Genomic DNA, 6,873 nt, shown 5'->3' with positions numbered 1-6,873 from the left:
TGAGCACCAGCGAGAGCAAATAGCATGGGAAACACTAGAGATTCACTGATGTCATGTCATATTAACACTCCCCTTTTAAGAGGAAAGTGATGTAGACCCAGAGTTTAGTGGCTTTGAGATGGATGTGGCCGCCAGTGGTCGAGGAAATATCAAAAACCTCGATAATAATCCATGTGCAACATCCTTTCATTTCTGATACCACTGGCAGTGTCATCCTGCCAGAATGTCAGACGTATTCGACAGGCTGGCTGACTGACTTTGGCTGTCTGCCTGTATCTATCTCTGTCTATATCTCTGTCCATCTATATCTCTGTCTATCTCTGTCTCTCGCAGGTACACATAAGTATAGTTATTATACATAGTGTAAATTATCTAGGATAACCCAAAAATCCCAGGCAAAGTGCTTGTAGATATAAGGTATAATAAGCTTGACGCAAGTAATATGCATTTTCACTTGCTCAGGATTCAGGGAGCGGCTTGTGAACCAGCAAGTTTATGAGCCGCTCCCTGAGACAGAGACAAGCAGAGGGAGAAAGACACATATACAGGTCTCCCTCAACATTCGCGAGGGTTAGGGGATCAAGAGCCTCGTGAATGTTGAAAAACCGTGAATGTTTGGTGCCCCAATATATTGTAGGGAAATGTAATACAATACTGCTTCCTTAACTTGTTGAACCATGAACAATCATAAAATACATGAAAACGTCGTAAATTGTACTAAATATATACATGTTATGCTTTAATAACATGTATGTTATTAAATACCACAGACTCCACCACTGCCTCCACCAATGCCTCCACCACTTCCTCAACCACTGCGAGTCCCTACTACCCTCCCTCCGACCCCCGCAACTGGCAGCCAGCCCTCCCACCACTCAGTGTGGTGAGTGTTTTGTTTGTTCATTATTTGCTATTAAACTACAGTATAAATAATGTAAATGGCTATTCGGACAGGTATTGGACGGTGACATCATGTGTTTACTCTTGAACACAGCAAAGAATCAAACATTTCTGCTACTGCTAATAATAACAATAGTAATAATAATAATAATAATTAACAATAATAATAATAATAATAATAATTAACAATAATAATAATAATAATAATAATAATATTTTTTTATTTTTTTTTTTTTTTATTATCACACTGGCCGATTCCCACCAAGGCAGGGTGGCCCGAAAAAGAAAAACTTTCACCATCATTCACTCCATCACTGTCTTGCCAGAAGGGTGCTTTACACTACAGTTTTTAAACTGCAACATTAACACCCCTCCTTCAGAGTGCAGGCACTGTACTTCCCATCTCCAGGACTCAAGTCCGGCCTGCCGGTTTCCCTGAATCCCTTCATAAATGTTACTTTGCTCACACTCCAACAGCACGTCAAGTATTAAAAACCATTTGTCTCCATTCACTCCTATCAAACACGCTCACGCATGCCTGCTGGAAGTCCAAGCCCCTCGCACACAAAACCTCCTTTACCCCCTCCCTCCAACCCTTCCTAGGCCGACCCCTACCCCGCCTTCCTTCCACTACAGACTGATACACTCTTGAAGTCATTCTGTTTCGCTCCATTCTCTCTACATGTCCGAACCACCTCAACAACCCTTCCTCAGCCCTCTGGACAACAGTTTTGGTAATCCCGCACCTCCTCCTAACTTCCAAACTACGAATTCTCTGCATTATATTCACACCACACATTGCCCTCAGACACGACATCTCCACTGCCTCCAGCCTTCTCCTCGCTGCAACATTCATCACCCACGCTTCACACCCATATAAGAGCGTTGGTAAAACTATACTCTCATACATTCCCCTCTTTGCCTCCAAGGACAAAGTTCTTTGTCTCCACAGACTCCTAAGTGCACCACTCACTCTTTTTCCCTCATCAATTCTATGATTCACCTCATCTTTCATAGACCCATCCGCTGACACGTCCACTCCCAAATATCTGAATACGTTCACCTCCTCCATACTCTCTCCCTCCAATCTGATATTCAATCTTTCATCACCTAATCTTTTTGTTATCCTCATAACCTTACTCTTTCCTGTATTCACCTTTAATTTTCTTCTTTTGCACACCCTACCAAATTCATCCACCAATCTCTGCAACTTCTCTTCAGAATCTCCCAAGAGCACAGTGTCATCAGCAAAGAGCAGCTGTGACAACTCCCACTTTGTGTGTGATTCTTTATCTTTTAACTCCACGCCTCTTGCCAAGACCCTCGCATTTACTTCTCTTACAACCCCATCTATAAATATATTAAACAACCACGGTGACATCACACATCCTTGTCTAAGGCCTACTTTTACTGGGAAAAAATTTCCCTCTTTCCTACATACTCTAACTTGAGCCTCACTATCCTCGTAAAAACTCTTCACTGCTTTCAGTAACCTACCTCCTACACCATACACTTGCAACATCTGCCACATTGCCCCCCTATCCACCCTGTCATACGCCTTTTCCAAATCCATAAATGCCACAAAGACCTCTTTAGCCTTATCTAAATACTGTTCACTTATATGTTTCACTGTAAACACCTGGTCCACACACCCCCTACCTTTCCTAAAGCCTCCTTGTTCATCTGCTATCCTATTCTCCGTCTTACTCTTAATTCTTTCAATTATAACTCTACCATACACTTTACCAGGTACACTCAACAGACTTATCCCCCTATAATTTTTGCACTCTCTTTTGTCCCCTTTGCCTTTATACAAAGGAACTATGCATGCTCTCTGCCAATCCCTAGGTACCTTACCCTCTTCCATACATTTATTAAATAATTGCACCAACCACTCCAAAACTATATCCCCACCTGCTTTTAACATTTCTATCTTTATCCCATCAATCCCGGCTGCCTTACCCCCTTTCATTTTACCTACTGCCTCACGAACTTCCCCCACACTCACAACTGGCTCTTCCTCACTCCTACAAGATGTTATTCCTCCTTGCCCTATACACGAAATCACAGCTTCCCTATCTTCATCAACATTTAACAATTCCTCAAAATATTCCCTCCATCTTCCCAATACCTCTAACTCTCCATTTAATAACTCTCCTCTCCTATTTTTAACTGACAAATCCATTTGTTCTCTAGGCTTTCTTAACTTGTTAATCTCACTCCAAAACTTTTTCTTATTTTCAACAAAATTTGTTGATAACATCTCACCCACTCTCTCATTTGCTCTCTTTTTACATTGCTTCACCACTCTCTTAACTTCTCTCTTTTTCTCCATATACTCTTCCCTCCTTGCATCACTTCTACTTTGTAAAAACTTCTCATATGCTAACTTTTTCTCCCTTACTACTCTCTTTACATCATCATTCCACCAATCGCTCCTCTTCCCTCCTGCACCCACTTTCCTGTAACCACAAACTTCTGCTGAACACTCTAACACTACATTTTTAAACCTACCCCATACCTCTTCGACCCCATTGCCTATGCTCTCATTAGCCCATCTATCCTCCAATAGCTGTTTATATCTTACCCTAACTGCCTCCTCTTTTAGTTTATAAACCTTCACCTCTCTCTTCCCTGATGCTTCTATTCTCCTTGTATCCCATCTACCTTTTACTCTCAGTGTAGCTACAACTAGAAAGTGATCTGATATATCTGTGGCCCCTCTATAAACATGTACATCCTGAAGTCTACTCAACAGTCTTTTATCTACCAATACATAATCCAACAAACTACTGTCATTTCGCCCTACATCATATCTTGTATACTTATTTATCCTCTTTTTCTTAAAATATGTATTACCTATAACTAAACCCCTTTCTATACAAAGTTCAATCAAAGGGCTCCCATTATCATTTACACCTGGCACCCCAAACTTACCTACCACACCCTCTCTAAAAGTTTCTCCTACTTTAGCATTCAAGTCCCCTACCACAATTACTCTCTCACTTGGTTCAAAGGCTCCTATACATTCACTTAACATCTCCCAAAATCTCTCTCTCTCCTCTGCATTCCTCTCTTCTCCAGGTGCATACACGCTTATTATGACCCACTTCTCGCATCCAACCTTTACTTTAATCCACATAATTCTTGAATTTACACATTCATATTCTCTTTTCTCCTTCCATAACTGATCATTTAACATTACTGCTACCCCTTCCTTTGCTCTAACTCTCTCAGATACTCCAGATTTAATCCCATTTATTTCCCCCCACTGAAACTCTCCTACCCCCTTCAGCTTTGTTTCGCTTAGGGCCAGGACATCCAACTTCTTTTCATTCATAACATCAGCAATCATCTGTTTCTTGTCATCCGCACTACATCCACGCACATTTAAGCAACCCAGTTTTATAAAATTTTTCTTCTTCTCTTTTTTAGTAATTGTATACAGGAGAAGGGGTTACTAGCCCATTGCTCCCGGCATTTTAGTCGCCTCATACGACACGCATGGCTTACGGAGGAAAGATTCTTTTCCACTTCCCCATGGACAATAGAAGAAATAAAAAAGAACAAGAGCTATTTAGAAAAAGGAGAAAAACCTAGATGTATGTATATATACATATGCATGTGCGTGTCTGTGAAGTGTGACCAAAGAGTAAGTAGGAGTAGCAAGATATCCCTGTTATCTTAGCGTGTTTATGAGACAGAAAAAGAAAACCAGCAATCCTACCATCATGCAAAACAGTTACAGGTTTTTGTTTCACAGTCATCTGGCAGGACGGTAGTACTTCCCTGGGTGGTTGCTGTCTACCAACCTACTACCTATAATAATAATAATAATAATAATAATAATAATAATAATAATATGATATAATTGAAGAAGGAAATTGTACGAAAATATGAGGGAGTGGTTGACACATCGTCAGTGTGGCTTTGTTTATGCTGGAGTGAACATTAGTCTCCCTGCTCTTCCAAACATTTCACAATAATTCAGCGGTTGAGGCAGTGGTATTTAATAACATATATGTTATAAATAATAATAGTACATATTATTAATAACATGTATTATTATTATTATTAATAACATGTATGTTATTAGATACCACTGCCTCAACCACTGCCTCAATCGCTGCCTCAACAGATGCCTCACCCACTGCCTCAATTGCTGCCTCAACGGCTGCCTCGCCCACTGCCTCAATCGCTGCCTCAACAGCTGCCTCACCCACTGCCTCAATCGCTGCCTCAACAGCTGCCTCACCCACTGCCTCAATCGCTGCCTCAACAGCTGCCTCAACCACTGCCTCAATCGCTGCCTCAACAGCTGCCTCAACCACTGCCTCAATCGCTTCCTCACCAGCTGCCTCACCCACTGCCTCAATTGCTACCTCAACAGCTACCTCACCCACTGCCTCAATCGCTGCCTCAATCACTGCCTCAACAGCTGCCTCACCCACTGCCTCAATCGCTGCCTCAATCGCTGCCTCAACAGCTGCCTCACCCACTGCCTCAATTGCTGCCTCAACAGCTGCCTCACCCACTGCCTCAATCGCTGCCTCAATCGCTGCCTCAATCGCTGCCTCAACAGCTGCCTCAACAGCTGCCTCACCCACTGCCTCAATCGCTGCCTCAATCGCTGCCTCAAGTGCTGCCTCAACAGCTGCCTCAACAGCTGCCTCACCCACTGCCTCAATCGCTGCCTCAATCGCTGCCTCAACCACTGCCTCTACCACTCCAGTCGCACTCAATCTACAAGCACCAAACACAATGAATTATTGTGAAATGTTTGGAAGAGCAGGGAGACTAATGTTCACTCCAGCATAAACAAAGCCATACTGACGATGTGTCAACCACTCCCTCGTATTTTTGTACAACTTCCTTCTTCAATTATATCGTATTATTATTATTATTATTATTATTATTATTATTATTATTGTTATTATTATTGTTATTATTGCTATTAGCAGTAGCAGCAATGTTTGATTCTTTGCTGTGTTCAAGAGTAAACACATGTCACCGTCTAATACCTGCCCGAATAGCCATTCCAATATGCAGTCATGAATGGGTTTACATTATTTATACTGTAGTTTAATAGCAAATAATGAACAAACAAAACATTCACCACACTGAGTGGTGGGAGGGCTGGCTGCCAGTTGCGGGGGTCGGAGGGAGGGTAGTAGGGACTCGCAGGTGGCGGGAAACTTGAATATGATTTGGCGGCTGGGAATTTGGTGGCTGTGAATTTGGCGGTTGGGAATTCGCGAATGTGTGAAGCCCGTGAAAGCTGTAAACGTGAATGTTGAGGGAGACCTGTATAGGCAGACAGAAAGACAGATAAGCAGAGCTAGACAGACAGATAAGCAGAGCTAGACTGATAAACAGACAGGCAGACATGTTTGTGTGTAACAGTGAAAACAAACGAAGTCAGGGTTCCCTGTAGTAAGGCACACTCATGAAGTGTCACTCCACTGCTGCAGTGTCAGAAGTTTATTGACACTCATCTTACCACTATGCCTCAAGGAGTTTCATATATACTCCAGCATGTCTAAAACATTGCTGAGACCTATAAATACTTTGTATATATTTCTAGACAATAGTAAATGACCAAGGTAGGTGAAAATGTTCACCTGTCGGTGTGATTGTGACTAGTATTTGAGTACTATTTCAGTACAGTAGAGTGTCATTTAGCACGGTAATTACGTTCTTGAAAATGCCGTGTTAGGTAAAAATCATGTTAGATGAACTGAAGAACTTATGTGAAAATATAGGGTTACATTCCTGGGAGCCCCCAAAAAGCCAAACAACTATTTTTTAGGCCTCCACATCCTACAAAAATAAAAGTGAATATGTAGTTTTAGTTCATTGTTGTGATGTATTATGTTGTTACTGCTTAACCCCTTTAGGGTCCAAGGCCCAAATCTGAAGTGGTGCCCCAGTGTCCAAGAATTTAAAAAAAAAAAATTTGTTATTTTTTCTTAT

General features: G+C 41.7%; 1 protein-coding gene across 1 annotated transcript in view; it reads left to right on the top strand.

Moving 5' to 3' along the window:
* The first annotated feature begins 759 nt into the window (after positions 1 to 759).
* LOC128703024 (ADP-ribosylation factor-like protein 6-interacting protein 4) overlaps positions 760 to 6,873 on the top strand; it is a 65,578-nt gene continuing 59,464 nt past the window's right edge. Inside the window, exon 1 of the mRNA XM_053797574.2 lies at positions 760 to 883. The gene's annotated coding sequence lies outside the window, so the exon portion shown is untranslated. The remainder of the gene's footprint in view (positions 884 to 6,873) is intronic.

Source organism: Cherax quadricarinatus, chromosome 86 (assembly GCF_038502225.1).
Source record: "Cherax quadricarinatus isolate ZL_2023a chromosome 86, ASM3850222v1, whole genome shotgun sequence".
Classification (NCBI taxonomy): domain Eukaryota; kingdom Metazoa; phylum Arthropoda; class Malacostraca; order Decapoda; family Parastacidae; genus Cherax; species Cherax quadricarinatus.
This window is presented reverse-complemented; position numbering and strand designations above follow the sequence as displayed.